The 19,703-nt window shown below is 34.1% G+C and overlaps 1 pseudogene; it reads left to right on the forward strand.

Moving 5' to 3' along the window:
- Window positions 1-13,872: 13,872 nt before the first annotated feature.
- Window positions 13,873-18,970, forward strand: LOC124897225 (annotated as a pseudogene).
- Window positions 18,971-19,703: the final 733 nt, after the last annotated feature.

The following is a 19,703-nucleotide window of genomic DNA, read 5'->3' on the forward strand; positions in this document are numbered from 1 at the left end:
CTACTGGTTTGGTGTTGTTGGGCACATGGATATTCAAGGCTAATTACTGAAATTTTCATGGTGGTGTGTATATTTACTACTGGTTTGGTGTTGTCGAGCACATGGATATTCAAGCGTAACTGTTGGAAAATATCAAAAAGATTTAGGCATATGTTGTAAAATTTAGGTCATCTGTTAGAAATGATTAAACAAGTCTTCCCACTATTGCAACAGATTAGACTTAGATTATTAGATTATTCATAGAAATAACATCGCCATAATGCAACAGATGACCAACCTATTGCAACAGATAAACTATCTGCCAGAACGGATTAAAGATATTTTACAACAGATTTATAATCCAATCTATTGCATTATAAAAAACTCAACTTTCATCAGAAAAAAATTATTGCCACTACATGTACATGTAATAAAGTGAAGGGTGACTTGAAATTAAAAATTTCTATTTCACAGGCTCTTCTACATACATAGGCTTCAAGCGTCCAGTTAGTACCCCATAAGCGCAGACCTCTTGCAGGTTTGCCACAGCGTTATCACATAGAAAATTCATTGGCTCGACTATTTTTGTTTCGATCAGCAAACATTCGATGTGTGCAAGAGCGTGCGAGCCACTCGCTTTAGCGGCATCATCTTTTAGAAGGATCATTCCCCTGTTTCAACCTTTAAAATTCCATGATTTCTTCATCAACACTTCCTTTGGCAAATGATTCATCAGTTTACTCTCCTTCAACAAGATGGGCAACAGCACCATCAATGGCTCCACGAGGAGAAAAAGATCGAAATCGTCGATGAGAGGCACGTTGAAGTCATAAACATTGATCTTTCCCTCCTTTAGTAGTATCTCAATAGCCCGATAATGCATGCCGTTCACGCTAATGACTGCAAGAATCCTTTTTGCCTCGGTTCGGCTCTTACCATATGGATTTGGGCTATCCCCTCTAACATATCTTAACGTTTCTTTTTCATCCAAGACCAACGTAGGAACTAGGAAATCAAGTCCCACTACAAGGGCTGACTCCTCTCCATTGAGTTGATCGTACCTATCCTTGAGCTTTTTGTAGAAGTCGAGGTCCATTATCCTATCAGCAGCGTCATAAGCTTCCCGGTACGTTAATTGTCTTTTCCTCATGAGGCAGAGAATTATGTCAACATGCTGTGAGATAAGAAGTCAATTTTTAAATAGGTTAGTAATTTTAAATATGCAACGGATGGTCCATCTGTTGCATAGGGTTATCTGAATCAATAATCCAACGCAACTTATGCAACAGATGGATAATAAGTTGCAACAGAACCACTACTAGTTGCACCAGTATACCCACTTGTTGCAACAGATGTGAAATCTGTTGCGTAGCTTCTTCTTCATGGGGTAGATTAGAAAGGATAGGTTAGGAAAAGTAAACTTGCTTTGTCCTCGTACGGCATACACATATCAGTCATAGTATGGAAGTCTTGGGGGGAAAAAGGAGGCCTGGGTTAATCTGGTAGGCCTGGCTTGGCATTCTTGTCTTGTCGCGTATCCTTCTTCTCTTCGGCGCCAATTTTTGCATAGATGTCCACCATCTTGACTGGCCCTTGAACTTCAACAGCTTTTGGAGAGGGAGGAATTGCAATTTCTTTTGATTTTCAAGCGGAGAGTACATCTCTAATTGCTCTTTTCTTTCTCCTAACCAATGCTGTAGGAGTGTGTGGCTCCCTCACCTTCTTGGATGGTATGACATACCTCTTGGATTTGAATTCCTCGATATCTTTAGAGATAGCCTCTACTTTTTCAAAAAGTTTATCCTGTCTGTCCTTGTACTCATCGCATTTGCAACAAGAACACGAGGGTGAAGAGGGGTGAGAGGGACTTGTGTAAGGGCAAAAAAGGGTGTTTTCAAACGTATTTATTCTTTCTTAAGCATCAAAATTCTCATCATCACGAGTGGTAGCAGCATCAGCATGCCTACCACCAAATCCAACAACTACACCAGAAGAAGCACCCGGATCTGCCTTAGTAAAAGGTTGGTCATGAAGAGCCTCAACATTAGGCTGACCTTGCTTAATTGCTCTTCTTATGGTTGTTACTCCAGCCAATTCCTTCTTTATTAACTTCACCGTTGGGTCTGCTATAGTATCAACATGACCTAGAGTAATATAAGAAGTAATCACCGACTCCTCCTCAGTAGGCACAATCCATGGATGCACAACCTATAAAAAAGAAAAAAAGACAGATGTATTTAAATCATATAATATAATAATTTTCACAGTTGGGCTATGTTTTAAAAAAAAGACCCATCTATTGCATAGTTTGCAGTATATGGTTAAAATCCGTTTGAGTCTGGTTCAAAGAAATAGAGCAACACATGGATAATCTGATGCAAAAAATCAATCACATGTTGCAACAGTTGCACAAGATGGGTAATCTGTTATATAACAGATGAACTGTACGTCACAACAAATGAACAATATGTTATCAGATTAAACATCTGTTGCATAATTTGCAGTAGATGGTTAATCTTTTAGGAGTCGGGTTCAAAGAACCAAAGCAATAGATGGGTAATCTGATGCAAGATATACCCTGTCGCAACAGATGTCCTATCTGGTGCATCAGATATAACATTTATTGCACCAGATATAATATCTGTTCAATATCTTTCTTATCCTTGAGTAGAATTATTTTACTTGAAGAAGACGTACTGCATCATCTAGAGGGTTAAAGAGATCAGCCTCCTTAATTTTGGTGTTTCTCTTAGCAGCTAACCACCTAAACATCCTTGGATGAGAAACCTCATCCGGGTAATCCATTAACTGCTTTCGGAGGGGAGGAAGGACTTCAAATGCCCAAGCCTAAAAAATGTAAATAGGAAGCAAGCAAAAAAATAAAATCATAATAACTATATTCAATATAAATTAATGGATGAATAAAATTAGTGATTAATTTTACCATGAAAGCCCAAGGAAAGCTGTATAATGTGGTCGTCCCTGAGGATAGCTTTGTCAGTAAATATTGGATAGTCAAATAGAAGTTATCATATCCCCAGGGATAATTGTTGAATTTATCAAAATCCTCAGCACGCGCCAACAAATCATTTTCTATGACCTTGTTGGCGTCTCTTGCCAATATAACCGAATGGGCAAACCAAATTAAACACAATTTCTCCCTGTATTGCTCTGGTATGGTTTTATCCTCGAGATCTGTCAACAAATCTGATGCTTTGTAGCCATGTCGAGCAATGTCAAACAACCCATCTATTTTTTCCTTGCATTTTATTGCCTTGGATCTTTTGCGAGGTGGTGGTCCTTCTGGACGAGGCATCTCAAGCCCGTCACTATGGCAAACTCTTGCAAGCCAAAACAAACAGGCATGCCACAATAGTTGATCCAGATTTCATCCATCTTCTTTTTGCCCCCCTCCTTCGGATCTTTATCATACCATGCGTACTTGATCCTGCGCTTGAGAAGACCATATACCATCGTCATAGGGAAACGAATACGGGAAGAGGGGTCCTTAGGCAGCTCGAGAAAGCTTCCAAAGTAGCTCTTCTTAAAAAGTCCTCCTATGTTTTCATTCTTCATAATTTTCATAAAATGTTTAAAAATTTTCCCCATCTGACATTTAAGTGCAATTTGACCAGTTAGTTGTTTTCCTTCTGGGTTATTTATCGGCTTCACAACTTGAAACCTGTCAATACTAAAATTTTTGACAGGATCATGCAGGGTTGTCGATATTAACTCATGCCCCGTCGGTGATCCATTATCATCATGTTGATGATCATCCTCTTTCTCTTTTTGACTCTCCAATTCCTCCACTTTCTCACTTTTATTTTCTTCATCACCATCTACGAACCCTTGTCCACCTCTCTCAATGTTGTTTTCACATCTCTCCTCAGCTTCACTTTTTCCTGACTGAGATTGTTCAGGAAGCTTCTCTAAATCCCTCTGTACTGTAGCCTTTTTTTTAGTAGTCAGACGTTGATCCACTTTCACTTTCTTTTCTTTTGGGAGACATGTTTTACCTACAGACAAAGAAAAATAATCTGTTACATTAGATAATCTATTTGTTGCACATATAAGCTATCTTTTTTTAAGCTATCTTTTGGGAGACATGTTTTACCTACAGACAAAGAAAAACAAAAATTACATTACAATTGATGTATGCATAGATTTTAAAAAATACATTACAAACACCATGAATACCGACAAACCAACAGCCACCACCACAAACACTACCAACCAATGCCAACAAACAAACAAACACCACGAATACCGACACCACCACAAACACCACCAACCAATGCCACCACCAGTGCAACCACGATGAACACAAACACCACCACCACCACCACCACCACCACCAACACCACAAACACCATCTAACTATACCACGACATTCAGCGGAACACTGCGACGGAAACTAGGGATTTCTCGAGTTTTTCCTACGATTTTACCATCAAAACTCAAAATTGTAAACCCATTCTCAAAGATAATACAAGTAAAATTTTTATTTTCATCATTAACTTAAAAGCCCTTATTTTTTAGAAAAAAAAACAAATATAGAGCTCTTCTCGAACTCTGTTGCCTATGAAGACAACGAAAATGACTGATACAAGCAAGAATAAAGTCGAAAATAACATCTATGTGGTCAAAAATGAGAAGAAAAGTGATCTGTTGTGGAGGGTTGAGCAAATTTATTGAGTAGTTGTTGTTTGTACTTTATTATTGAGTGAGAATGAGAGATAAAGAGCCAGACCTCGAGATTTAAAATGATGAAACGTTTTGTATGGGTTGATTTGTATTTTGGAATAGAATGACAAGTAGTTTTGAAAATGTTAATTTGGTCCGAAATGATCTTAATTATTTTTAAAATCATTAAATATATGCGTAATTTTTAACCCTCTCCTCATGCAATTGCCAAAAGGGTAATTCAATTGAAATTGTATAAAAACAATTGAAGTTGTAGTTGACCGAGTACTCTAGGAGGTGATCCTGTGAAAACTCACCCCTGGTCCTAGATTAATCAATTTAGGTACTATTAGCCTAATATATGAAATCAATTGAGATAGTTAAAAATAAATTTTCAACATGTTGCGTCAGATTTCTCATTTGTTGTAAATTATCAATCAGATTAGGTAACAACAGATTACGAATCTGATGTAAATTATCAAACAGATTAAGTATCTGTTGCTACAGATTACCCATCTATTGTAAATTATCAAATGGATTGTCATATGTCTCAACAGATTACCCATATGTTGTAAATTATCAAATAGGCACTGCTATCTGTTGTGGCTGACCCTATGAGAACTTACCCCTAGTCCTAGATTAATCGATAGTTTACCCTATGAGAACTCACCCCTAGTCCTAGATTATTCAATTAAGGTATTAGTACCCTAGTCCTAGATTAATCAATTAAGGTATTAGTCTAACATATGAGGTAGTAAGAATAAGTTCGGCTCAGAGTGGTCGATCGAACACTCTGTCGGGAGGAACGCAGTACCGTCTCATTATGCAATTGACAAAAGACTCAATTAAAGTTGTAGTTGACCCTATGAGAACTCATCCCTAGTCCCAGACTATTCAATTAAGGTATTATTACCCTATTCCTAAATTAATAAATTAAGGTATTAGTCTAACATATGAGGTAGTAAGAATCGATTCAGCTCAGAGTGATCGATCGATGACTCTGTCGGGAGGAACGCAGTACCGTCTCATTATGAAATTGCCAAAAGACTCAATTGAAGTTGTAGTTGACCTTATGAGAACTCACCCCTATTCCCAGACTATTCAATTAAGGTATTAGTACCCTAGTCCTAGATTAATCAATTAAGGTATTAGTCTAACATATTAGGTAGTAAGAATCAGTTCGGCTCAGAGTGATTGATCGACGACTCTATCGGGAGAAACATAGTACCATCTAATTATGCAATTGACAAAAGACTCAATTGAAGTTGTAGTTGACCCTATGAGAACTCACTCCTAGTCCCAGACTATTCAATTAAGGTATTAGTACCCTAGTCCTAAATTAATCAATTAAGGTATTAATCTAACATATGAGGTAGTAAGAATTGATTCGGCTCAGAGTGATCGATCGACGACGTTGTCGGGAGGAATGCAGTACCATCTGATTATGCAATTGCCAAAAGACTCAATAGAAGTTGTAGTTGATCCTATGAGAACTCACCCCTAGTCCCAGACTATTCAATTAAGGTATTAGTACCGTAGTCCTAGACTATTTAATTAAGGTATTAGTACCCTAGTCCTATATTAATTAATTAAGGTATTAGTCTAACATATGAGGAAGTGAGAATCGGTTCGGCTCAGAGTGATCGATCGCCGACTCTGGTCGGGAGAAACGCAATACCGTCTCATCATGCAATTGCCAAAAGACTAAATTGAAGTTGTAGTTAATCCTATGAGAACTCACATTCAATTAAGGTATTAGTCTAACATATGAACTCAATTGAATTATATATAAACAAATGTTCAACCTGTTGCAACAGATATCTTTTTTGTTGGATCAAATCAAACAGATTATGTAATCTGTTGCAACATATTATCCATCTATTGTAAACTATCAAACAAATTAAGTCATTTGTTGCGATAGATCATGAATCTGTTGTAAACTATCAAACAGATTAAGTCATCTATTACAACAGATTACCCATCTGTTGTAAATTATCAAATAGACATTGTCATCTATTGTAGTTGACATTATGAGAACTCACCCCTAGTACTAGATTAATCAATTAAGGTATTAGTTGAACATATGAGGTAGTAATAATTGGTTCAGCTCAGAGTGATCGATTGATGACTCTTGTCGGGAGGAACGCAGTCCCGTCTCATCATGCATTTGCCAAATGACTCAATTGAAGTTGTAGTTGAACCTATGAGAACTCACCCCTATTCCCAAATTATTCAATTAAGTTATTAGTTGAACATATGAGGTAGTAAGAATCGGCTCATCTCCAAGTGATCGATCAATGACTCTTTTCGGGAGGAATGCAGTACCGTCTCATCATGCAATTGCTAAAAAACTCAATTGAAGTTGTAGTTGACCCTTTGTGCTCATTCATCCATCCCTAATTCCATCTAGATCAATGTAGATACTATTATTAATCTTAACATTAAGTTAATAAGAACACATTTCAACTCAGAGTGATCGATCGATGACTCAGGTCAGGATGAACGCAATGCTAACACCATGCAAATACAACGACTCAATTGGATTTGTAGTTGACCCTGTGAGCTCATTCATTCATCCCTCGTTCCACCTAGATTGATGTAGGTACTATTATTAATGTTAACATTAAGTTAATGAGGAGCTTATTCTTTCATCCCTAGTTCATCCTAAATCAATTGCAATGAAATCTTTTGCAATAAACAACTGAGCTGTTGGAGAATTTCAAACAGATAACAATATCTATTGTAATAGATGACATTTCTTATTTAATTATTAAATAGACATTTGCATCTATTATGATGGATGACTGAGTTGTTGGAAATTTTCAAATTGATATTGATATCTGTTGTAACAGATGACATTTTTGATTTAGTTATCAAATGACATTTCCATCTGTTGTCAAAGATGACTGAGCTTTTGGGATTTCTCAAACAGATATCTAAATCTATTGCAATAGACGACATATTTGTTCGAAAATCTTTTTGTTTTCTTTTAATTTTAAAGCAAGCTATTGTCCGAGTAGATAAAGTAGTAGTAGTACTAAAGGCGGTAAAAAATGTTTCTTGGATAACTCAAAAATCTCATTGAGTAGTCTTGTCCTGTCTTTTCAATGTCACCCATTTTCTTCCTCGTGCCCCTCAAATTATTAGTGAATATTAATTAATGAATATTGAAACCCCTAATACTTCTTCCGTTTCATATTGACACTCCCATCAAGAAAATATTAATTAGGGGTTTATTTTACTACCAAATTAGCCTTATTAATTATACTTTGAAAATATAAATTTGAATAAATACACTTTGTTTAGTCATTTAATATTAAGGGTAGTACATCTAGAAATTAGAATTATCTCATCTGTCCTCTCCTCTCCTCTCCATCAGCCCTAAATCTCTTATTTTTTTCTTTCTATCCTCTTTAAGGTTATCATATCCTTTTTTTTCTCTCCTCTTTCTCAAAAATTTTCGTTCGGATATAAACTGATCGATATCCATATCTTAGATTCCTCAACTGAAATTGCTGTTTTGACCCCCTTTTGACATTAAGGTATGATATGATTCACTATTGCTCTTTCATTCTCGTCTTCTTTTTGCAACTTTATTTACATTTTTTATTTAATTAATTATCATTTTCCCATATCATATTTATTTAAAAAATTTGAAGAAACTTTTAATTGTTGAATAAACATGCCGAGAATTTTTATTATAAGATGCGAAAAAAAGTCATCTGTTGGGAGAAGTTTAAAAGCCTTATTGGCAGTATCACTTTTTTTATGTATTTTGTTTGTTTCTTTATTGTTGATGCTGTTATTGATGTTGTTGGTGGGATTGGCGTTGTTGGAACTTGTGGTGTAGTGTGTTTTAGACGATGGGTGCTTCTTAGCTTAAAAATAGTAGAGTCCGAACAATCAACACAAGGAGCAAGGGAGAAAAAAATAAAAAGTTTAAAGTGAATAAGAAGAGAAAAGTTGGTTACCAAAATTAAAAAAATATGTGCTGAGTGGGAATTGAACTCAAGACCAAAAGAAATAAAAAGCCTTAAGCAACCATAAACAACAACTAGGCTAACCAAACAACTCTTACTATGGGTGCTCACTGATTAGATTATATACGTTTTTTTCTTTATTTTCACATATATATAAAAAGTTCAATACGAGTTCAATCTGTGCTCGCGCACCCGGAGGACTCCATGTGGGTCCATCCCTTGTTGTTGATAGTGTTGGAACATAGGATGTATGCTTCTTTGTTGTTGATGATGTTGTTGGAACAAATGTTGTTGTTTTTTTTGTTGCTGATGTTTTTTATTTGTTGTTTGTAGTTTATGTTATTGTTGATGTTGCAACAGACGGAGCAACTGATGGAGCAAATCAAACCACCAGCAAGGCTGCTATGTATTCCAACAGACTCCATATCTGTTGCATCAGACTCCATACCTGACGCAACAGACTCCACATCTGACGCAAACTATCCGGGATTTAATGTAATATTGCTGAAACTATCCGGGATTTATGTGTTGTGTGTGTTACTTAAATAAAAATGGTGACTTTATTAATATGTAAATTAAAAAAAATGGATCTAAATACAACATTTTATCTTTTTGTTGTATTTTCGAAAGAGACAGATTGGTAATCTGTTGCAAAATATATTCCACCTGTCAGATAACTTACAACATATGGACAATTTGTTGCAACAGATAGATATATCAGTTTGCTTTTCCATTAGCTGTGGCGTCTGTTGGAACTTGATAGTCATCTGTTTATTCAATTTCATCGAGAGCAATAGATTTTTCTTAACACTTCTTGGCCAAACTCAATTTTTGCTCTTGGATTGCTTCTCTTTTTTTCTTTGCATCCTTCAAGATGGCCTCCAAATTTAATTTTTTCCCTCAATCCAATAGCAAAAATTTAGTTTGTTTTAAGTAACACTAACACACACAACACATAAATCCCGGATAGTTTCAGCAATATTACATTAAATCCCGGATAGTTTGCTAATTACATCTTATCCCAGAATTTTGAATTGTAATATATATGTTAAGCAGTGATACATATATGGACTAGTGATACATATGTACATGTATCACTAGTATATACATATGTATACAGTAGTGATACATATAGTATATGTATCACTAGTAAATATGAATCCAGGATTTTATGTAATTTTTTAAAACATTAAGGGATATTGTGTAATATGGTGTGTTGAATATGAGATTTGTGTAATTTTTCCTTTAAGGGATATGAACAGTCGTAGCTTTTTGTTTGACTAAGTCAAGTCCCTTCCAATTCAATCATGTTATAAATAGGTCCCTCCGGCCTCCTCACTCACTCTCACTCACTCTCGTTCATTCTACTATACTTACAATACTAATATGTCAGATCTAGATTCATACAAGAAGGTTCATATCGAGTCCTTGCAGGAACTTCAAAGGCAGTTTGATGAACTCCAGAGGGATTTAGCTGACTTTCGAGCAAGGCTGAGGAGGGCCTTGCTGCTGCCGGATGAAAATTGTCAGGTTGACAATAATAATAGTAATAATAATGATAATAATAATAATAATTAGGTTATGTTTTTTCTTTCTTTTAGCGTACGTATTTTCCTTTTTTTATATCCGATCTACCTATAAGGGATTCAAAAAAATCCATGTATATGTTTGGTTTGATTTGGTTTGGTTTGGTTTGGTTTGGTCGATTTTGATTTTTTAATTCTTATTCAATATTTAATTATCATTCTATTTATTTTCTATTCTCAACATGTTGGCGGTTAGAGTTAGGGATACGGTCATGATGAGAAATTCTCCTAAAAATGGTTCATTAATAAATAATAAGGAACTAAATAATATTATAATCGTAAAAGAAAGACTATTTAATTTAAAAAAAGTCACAACATTGGATTAATTTAATTAAGATATATATATATATGATGATATGATTTTTAAGAAAAAAGTTAATGAATAGTCGTGACTGTGACTTTTGTCTAAACACATTCAACAAACAAACAAAAACAAAAAACGCTTCTGATGCATCAAATTCCTCATCTGCTATGACTTATGAATCAGTTAGAAGAAATAAAAAAAGCTCCTTAAACAGATGGTCGATTTATAGCAATAGATGGTATATCTGTTGAAACAGATGGGTTATCTGAAGCAACAGATATACAATCTGTTGCCATAATTCAATTAATAAAAATGGTTATTAAAGAAACGAAACGGTTATTGAAAACCAGGTGTATTCGATTTTTAAATTGAGAAAAAGGTTATTTAAATTTAATAAGCTGAAAAGTCATGACTTGTCACAATAATAAAAAACTCATCACCAGCTTGATTTAATTAAGCCATTTTTTTTCACAGAAAAGAATAAGGAAATAAACGATAAGCATAATTTAAACCGTAAAAAACTCAACAGAAATATTCTTGTTTTTAAATCCTCTTTATTAATTTATATAATTGAAAAGTTAGAAAATTTGGATGTCACAAAGATAATTTATTTTAAAATATATATATATATATATATATATATATATATATATATATATATATATTATATGTTGCAACAGATATATTATCTGATGCAACATGTTAACTATTTGTTGCAACGGATGATATATCTGTTGTAACAGATGATTTATCTAATGCAACAGATATATAATCTGTTGTCCAACTCATCGTAAAAAAACGATTCCTGGAAAGAACTAATTATTTATAATAATAAAGCTGAAAAGTCATGACTTATCAAAATATTGATTAATTTAATTAAGTCATAACTTTTTATAGTAATCAAAAATGTCATTAATAAATGGAGGTGAACAGTTGTGTCTTTAAATCTGCTTTATTAATTTATATAATTAAAAAGTCAGAAAATTTGGATGTCATAAAGATAATTTATTTTTAAGAAAATATATATTATATGTTGCAACAGATATATTATCTAATGCAACAGGTTATCTATTTTTGGCAAATCATGATATATCTATTGTAATAGATGATTTATCTGATGCAATAGATATATTATCTGTTGTCCAAAACAGTGTAAAAAAATGGTTCCTGGAAAAACTAATTATTAATAATAATAAAGCTGAAAAGTCATGACTTATCATAATATTGATTAATTTAATTGAGTCATAACTTTTTACAGTAATCAAGAATGTCATTAATAAATGGAGGTGAACAGTTGCGATTTTTTGCCTAACTCATTCAAGTTCAATCCTCTATAAATAGGTCCCTCCTTACTCAATCGTTCGTTCTACTATACACTATTTATTCCTCGCTCTAGTTACACCTTCAACTACTTTCTCTTCAAGGACTTGATAGTTTTTTCCTGTCTCTCGTAAGTTTTTTTCTTGATTTTTGTGTAAATATACGTTTATTACATTACATTCGAATTCTTTCTTTACTTTACTTTTATGTTTACGTGTGTGTTTTGTCAAATTATGCATTTTTTAGATATGGCTGATCCTGTGTGGGATGTCGCTATTTTACGAGACGCCATGAGGGAACTACATAAGGAGGTTCATGACCTGCATTGGGAGTTGGCCGCCGTCAGAGTAAGGATGTTGCGGGTGATCCACAGGCTGCGGAGGGCGTTGCTGCTGCCCTTTGAAGATTGGCCGGCTGGCCATACAAATAATAATGATGTTAATAATGATGATAATAATAATTAAGCTTTTTTTTCTGTTATCTATGTATTTTTTTTGTTTGTTTTATAAAAAATTATGTTTGATGCACTTGACTTTTTATTTCTTATTTAATTTTCATGTTGTCTATTTGTATTTCTTAACAAATGACATGTCTACAATTAAGGAATAATTTGATTCCAGTATCAATAGCAAGAACATATGAGTTATCTGTTAGGTTTTGTGTGTGACAGGAGCTGTATCTGAATTTTGTTGTTCGAAACATATTAGTAATCTGATGAAACAGATTATTTATCTGTTGAAACAGATTGCTAATCTGGTGCAACAGAATACCCATCTATTTGATTCATATTACGGGCACCTAAAACCCTTAAACATGAATCCATCCAAAATGAGCCTACTGTTACAACTGAACCTTTATTTGTTGCCGCAGATAATGGATTTGTTTAAATTGATTGCTCTTGTATTGTATTCATGTTCGCGTGCAAGCTATTGTTGAAAAAACAACACACTAGCAGTTACCCAGATTCAACTAAAAAGCATAATCTGACTTACCAAAGTCTCCTCTCAAGTAATTCCAAAGTTGAAAGTGATTTACGAAATAAAGTTTGACATAAGAATTTGGTAAAAGAGCAGCAGTTGAGGTAACAACAACAACAACAATGGTCAACAAGAAGAATATGAAGATGATAATGAAGTATAAGATGATGATAATGAATCAGAAGATGATGAACAAAGCAACAGCAACAATGAACAACAAATATCACGAAGAGGGAGAAAATAACAACGGATGAGGAGAGAGAAAAAAGTGTCTTTTTTCCCTTTGTTCCCCGTTATATATTAACTAACATTTGGATCAAAGTATAAATTTAAAAACTTGTGAGTTATTTTGAAATTTTCAAAACTTTCTTAAACCATAATTAAGTAATTGTCACCTCTACTCAATTATTAAGACTTCTGTCACCTACATCTCATTTTAAAACTCTTTTGTCACCTGTGGCCCAAACCCCCTTGTTTCTACATATCTACTTTTACTTTAAAAAATTGTTTACTTACTTTTTGCCTTACAACTATTTTGTTTCCACATGTGACAAGTCTATTTACTTTTTGCCTTTTATTAATACTTACCACAAAAAAATCTGGTCACTACTATTTAGTTTTCACGTCTCTACTGACTTTTTGCCTTTTATAATTACTTACCAAAAAAAAAAACAGCTCGCTACTATTTTGATGTACTTACTTTTTGCCTTTTATTATTACTTACCAAAAAAAAACTGCTCACTTCTATTTCATTTTCACGTCTCTACTGACTTTTTGCCTTTTATATATTACTTCCTCCGTTTCGAAATAAATGAATTGTTGAATTTTAGCACACAGACTAAGGAAAAAGCATCAAAGACATAAATTTAACATAACTTTTCATTTTTACCCAAAAAAGAAAAGAAAAGTGGACCTAGGTAATGCCTTTTCAAAAGTTAATTGGTTGTCAAATCATAAGGGTAAATTTGAAAAAAAATTCAATGATTCACTTATTTTGAAACACCAATAAATATCCCAACAATTCATTTATTTTGAAATGGAGGGAGTATCACTTACCAAAAAAAAACTGCTCACAACTATTTTGTTTCCACATGTCTACTTACTTTTTGCCTTTTATTATTACTTACCAAAAAAATATGTTTACTTATAGCATTTACTTGTCTAATCACTATTAAGAATACAAATCAGCAAAAAATAGGAATCATTGTTTTGCTCTCTTCTTGGTAAACCAACATTTTGATTAATAATTATCAAAACCTATCCGAAGAAAGTATGTACTTTTACTATTTTGCAGGCTACAAAAAAGATGACAGAAAGACTAAATATATATACAATCACCCCCGAAACACCTAACTGGATATGCACGATTCAAGTGGTAGACATGGGTAAATCGGGAGAAGGTATAAAACAAAAAATAAAATATTTGAACATGATCTTTCAAGATAAATAGGTAACTTCGTATTTTGAAAATCAAATCATCTATTTACATTCCTTACTTCTACTTCTTATATTACTATTATTGAAAAAATTACCTTCAGGACAATCAGGTAAAAATAATTATTTACGGTGATGATATCCCCCTTTATCAAAATATGTTTCAGCTGTTTCATACATATTTGATAACAGGTTCATGCATACAACAATCAACTTTAAGATATGAAACATCATTGCACACATTCGAGAGGATTATTGATAAAAAAAATCATAGTGGATCCAGTTGAAAAAAATGACTTAGATGAAGCGAGTTACCACCACCTCGAATGGTCAATGCGACATCATTTCTCGAAATCAATAACCAAGCCTCCAGAGCTTCAAAAGAACAACTTCAGAAAGCAGAATACAGTATGCTCATTTCATTCTTTCTATCATTAAATATTTACTTCAACACAAACTAACATATAGCTTTTACCCAACAAATGTGTTAGCTTTTATTAAAAAAATGTAATTAAAAAATATTTATAGATTTTTTTTTAAAATTGGAGTTAATTAAAAAATGGTCGTTGGGCCATTATAGCCGTTGGGCCCAACGGATATATGATCGTTGTGAGCCCAAAACGGCTAAATGGCCAATTTTATTAAAAAAAGAGTTTTTCCCCAATTAAAATAGTTTTTTAAACCTAAAAAAATATTATAAATATCCTACACTTTCAAATTATTTTTCACATTATTTTAAGTGACGTGGAGTTACTATAGAGAAAAAATTAGAAAAGCTTTAAGAAAATGGAAATGGAAAGTGATGTTATGGTGTCAAAATTTAAGAGAATTTGTGTGTTTTGTGGGAGTAGTCAAGGGAATAAAAATAGTTATCAAGATACTGCTATTGAGCTAGGCAAAGAATTGGTCTCAAGAAACATTGATTTGGTCTATGGAGGAGGTAGCACAGGCCTAATGGATTTGGTTTCACAAGCAGTTCATGATAATGGTAGGCATGTTATTGGAGTTATTCCTAAGACACTCATGCCTAGAGAGTTAACTGGTGAAACAGTAGGAGAAGTGAAGGTAGTTGCAGATATGCATCAAAGAAAAGTAGAAATGGCTAGGCATGATGCTTTTATTGCTTTACCAGGTGGTTATGGCACACTTGATTAGTTGGGCACAGCTTGGCATCCACGACAAGCCGGTAGGATTGCTGAATTTGGATGAATATTACAATTCATTATTGTCATTAATTGACAAAGCTGTGGAGGAAGGCTTCATCAGTCCCAATGCTCGCCAAATCATCGAATCTGCACCAACAACAACAGAGCTTGTCGAGAAACTCGAGGAATCTGTTCCTTGTCATGAAAGAGTTGCTTCGAAGTTGAACTGGAAAAATTAAAATATTTTAGCTTGTACTGAAAAAGGAAACATCATGCCCTCTCTTCCTGTACCATCCACAATCCATATCAAAGAAGGAAGCAAGAAGCCAAAAAAAAACTCTACTTCTTCTGTTGAACAGGCCGAACAATAAAGTGAACACCAGAATATGTTCAAGATGAAATAAAAAATGGAGCCATCAACTCCAATGAAAACAAAATAAAATGTTGCAAACACATTATTTTTATATTCTCTCTTTCAATATTTATAATATATCTTCAATATAATTTATACTATATTATTTTTGCACTACTTATTACACTCTTTCATTCTTGTTAAATATATTTGCAAGTTGGTAAACCACATATTATGAAACATAACTGTTTTACCTGCAAACATTCCTTCGCTCGTGCATAGAACGGGCACGAGCACACTAGTAACTTTAGAATTTAATTAAGTTTGACCTATTCTTTTTTAAATTAAAAAAAAAAAGTTTGCTTTAATTTGTTTTTAAGAAAAGTTAGCCTTGGCCCTAGGCTGCAGTTAGCCAATAGACAATGCCAAACGGGCTTTCACATTACTGGGCAATTGGGCTTCATGCCCAGAACAGACATTGGGTTGAATTGTGAGGTATAATCCAGTCCAATCCAAATACTTTATAAGGATCTGTAAAAGGAGAAAAAAGCAACTGCACCTATTGGGGGTCAAACTTGCATCCCCAACGCAAATTTGCACATACTTGACCACTAGACTATGCATCTCTAGCTTATCAAGGGTATTCAAAAATATGTATATAACCATATATATCTATATTTAACCTATATACCCAAAAAAAAAAATTTCGACGAAGGTATTCATCTGACCACCCTTCGCAAGCCGTAACTCCGCCCCTGCTCTAGCACATCGAAAGTGCTTTTCATGCTTGTTGCTTAAAAGCTACTTATTTTAAGCTAATTCACACGGGCTTTTAGTATGTTGTCCATCGGACATAAATTTTAATTTTTGCCCATAAGATGTTGACAATATTGGAACCTTAAGCGCAACTTCTTTGAAGCTGCTCACAAAGACGATGACTGACAAGTCGACGAGCAACTGAGTGAGTATCTTTCGATATGGTCTTTGGTCCCCACTTAATTATGGAATTCAGCTTGCAACTAATTTTTTGGTCCAAATATTTATGTTCCAGATCAAGACAACCCAAGACAAAGGACAATTGATTTTTCAATATTACGTATTCTACAATTTTACTATTTGTTGTATTTGCACTACATTAGGATATGTACAGTTTATTAAGAGTTGTATTTGCACTACATTAGGATATGTAAGTTTATTTCCTCTTTTGTAATTCTATTAGGAGTCTAGTAGATAGCTGTAGATACCTGGATAGTCTGGACTGTTTGTGTATAAATGTATAGCGTTGTAAAAGAGTCTGATATAATATATAGGAAAAATTTCTCAAATTTCTCTGTTTTCACATGGTATCAGAGACACAGTGAATCAAATTAACGGTTCCCACACTTAGTTCTCTTTCATACCAAAATCACCCATCATGAGTGAAACAGACAGTACCTCTAAAAGCCTTGAACAGGCTCCTTCCAAGATGGTTGAAGGCAGCTATCCGTATTTTCTCACTCCTTCGGATTCACCTAGAATGAATCTCATAAATATCAATTTTGATGGAGCCAATTATGGAAATTGGAGAAGAGGGGTACTAATCTCTCTTTCTGCTAAAACTAAACTAGGATTTATTAATGGAACATGTAAGAAACCAGGAGAAGACACACCTTTGTTTGAATAATGGAGGAGGTGTAATGACATGGTACTGGCCTGGCTTTTAAACTCTCTTAGCAAGAAAATATCAGAGTCTATGATTTACTCTCAAACAGCAGAGGACCTTTGGAATGAGCTTTAACAAAGGTATGGAAAAACAGAAGGTACCAAGATGTTCCAACTACAAAGAGAGTTGAACAACGTATCTCAGGGAACCAATGATGTTGCTGGCTACTTCAACAGACTGAAGAAAATCTAGGACCAAACAAAGGTACTCAATACTTTTATGATATGTAGTTGTGATTGTAATTATGGTGCAAAAACACACAATATAAAAATGAATGAAGATCAATAATTGATCCAGTTCCTTATGGGGCTGAATGAAAATTATTGTGGCATAAGGGGTAATATACTCATGATGAAGCTGCTTCCTACAACAGCATAAGCGTACTTAATTATATTATATGAAGAGTCTCAGAGGGGAGTGAATTCTGCAAATCAAGTTAGTGTTAACGCTGAATCTATTGCCTTTAATGCTAGCCAACAAAGATGGACAGGAAACAAAGAAAACAATCAAAATTTTAATCAGTATGCTAACAAAGATATGAAAAGGAACAACAATTTTTGTTCTTATTATAAGAAGCAGAGACATACTAAGGATAAATGTTATAAACTAGTTGGATTTCCGCAATCCTTCAAGTTCACTAAGTGAAAGAGAGTCTATGAAAACGGGCAAGCAAATGTAGGTATCACCGAAGAAGGGACACCATGCAGACTGCCGAGAATAAAGCACCTGAAGGAATGAGTCCACAAGGATTCACGAATGATCAATGTGACAAGCTGTGCAGGCTGGAAATTCAGGTGGTTTAGGTTTTGAGGTCAATCACAGTGCCAACTGTGTGGGTAAATGCTCTATCTCTGATGTCTTTGATTGTTGTTTTACTACTCTTGGTTCCAACCTTTAGATAATAGATTGAGGGGCTTCTCAACATATAACTCATGACAAAAATCTCCGGTATGACATCAAACGTTTAGAAAATTCAATTCTAGTAAGATTACCAAATTCATATAAAGTTAAGGTCTTTGTTGTTGGTTCAATAACTTTAAATTTTGACATTGAACTGCAAAATGTGCTTTATGTACCTTCTTTCAAGTATAACCTTCTTTCAATCAATCAGTTATGCAGACAACTTAACTTTGATGTTATCTTTAACAAATATGCTTGCATGTTACAGGTCCTTTATTTGAGGATGCAAGTGGTGTTTGGTAGAGCTGTTGGAGGACTTTATGTACTAGATGAAACCTGCACCAAGTCACAAAATTCTGAGTCATTTTTAGCTTCAGTAGAATTTTTATCTTCTAAGAATAGAGTTAGTTCTTTAGATATAGGGTCCAATAATCAAGTTTTGCAATCTAATGAGTCTACTGTAAATGGAGAATCTCCATCGCAGTTCAAATTCATCAATAATATTATGGTTTCTAATGTTTCTGTTTCTACAAAGCTTTGGCATTTTTGTTTAGGACATTTGCCTTACCAGGCTATCCAAAATATTAAGGAATTACCAATTAAACCAAGTGATCAACGAGATTTTCCATGTGATATTTGTCCTATGGCTAGACAAACTAAATTGCCTTTCCAAACAAGTACTATCTCATCTAAAAAGGCTTTTGAATTAATTCATATAGATACATGGGGTCCGTACAACATTCCGACCCACAAAGGAGAGAAATATTTCCTCACTATTGTAGACGATTTCTCTAGAGCTACATGGACCTATCTTTTGTTGACAAAATCAAGTGCCTTTTCTACTTTGAAATCCTTTCTTTCCCTTATTAAGAGGTAATTTTCAGCAAAGGTCAAGATAATTCGATCAGATAATGCCTATGAACTAGGAATAGGAACACATCTGTCAGGCTTTTTTCTCTCAAAAGGAATTATACATCAAACTTCGTGTATTGGAACCCCGCAACAGAATGGGGTAGTCGAATGAAAACATAAACATTTATTGGAAACATGTAGAGTCTTACTATACCAGTCACACTTACCGAAGAAGTTCTGGGGAGATTGTCTCCTTACATCGACTTATTTAATAAATAGATTTCCCTCAAAAGTTCTGAATAATATATCCCCTTATCAGGTCCTATTTGGAAAACCATCAAAATATGCACACTTATAGCCTTTTGGATGCTTATGTTTTGTCTATACACTAACAAAAAATAGGGATAAATTAATGCCTAGAGCTTTGCTGGGAGTATTTTTGGGATACCCTTTTGCACAGAAGGATTATAAGATCCTTAATCTTCAAAC

This window comes from Capsicum annuum, chromosome 3 (genome assembly GCF_002878395.1).
Source record: "Capsicum annuum cultivar UCD-10X-F1 chromosome 3, UCD10Xv1.1, whole genome shotgun sequence".
Lineage (NCBI taxonomy): Eukaryota > Viridiplantae > Streptophyta > Magnoliopsida > Solanales > Solanaceae > Capsicum > Capsicum annuum.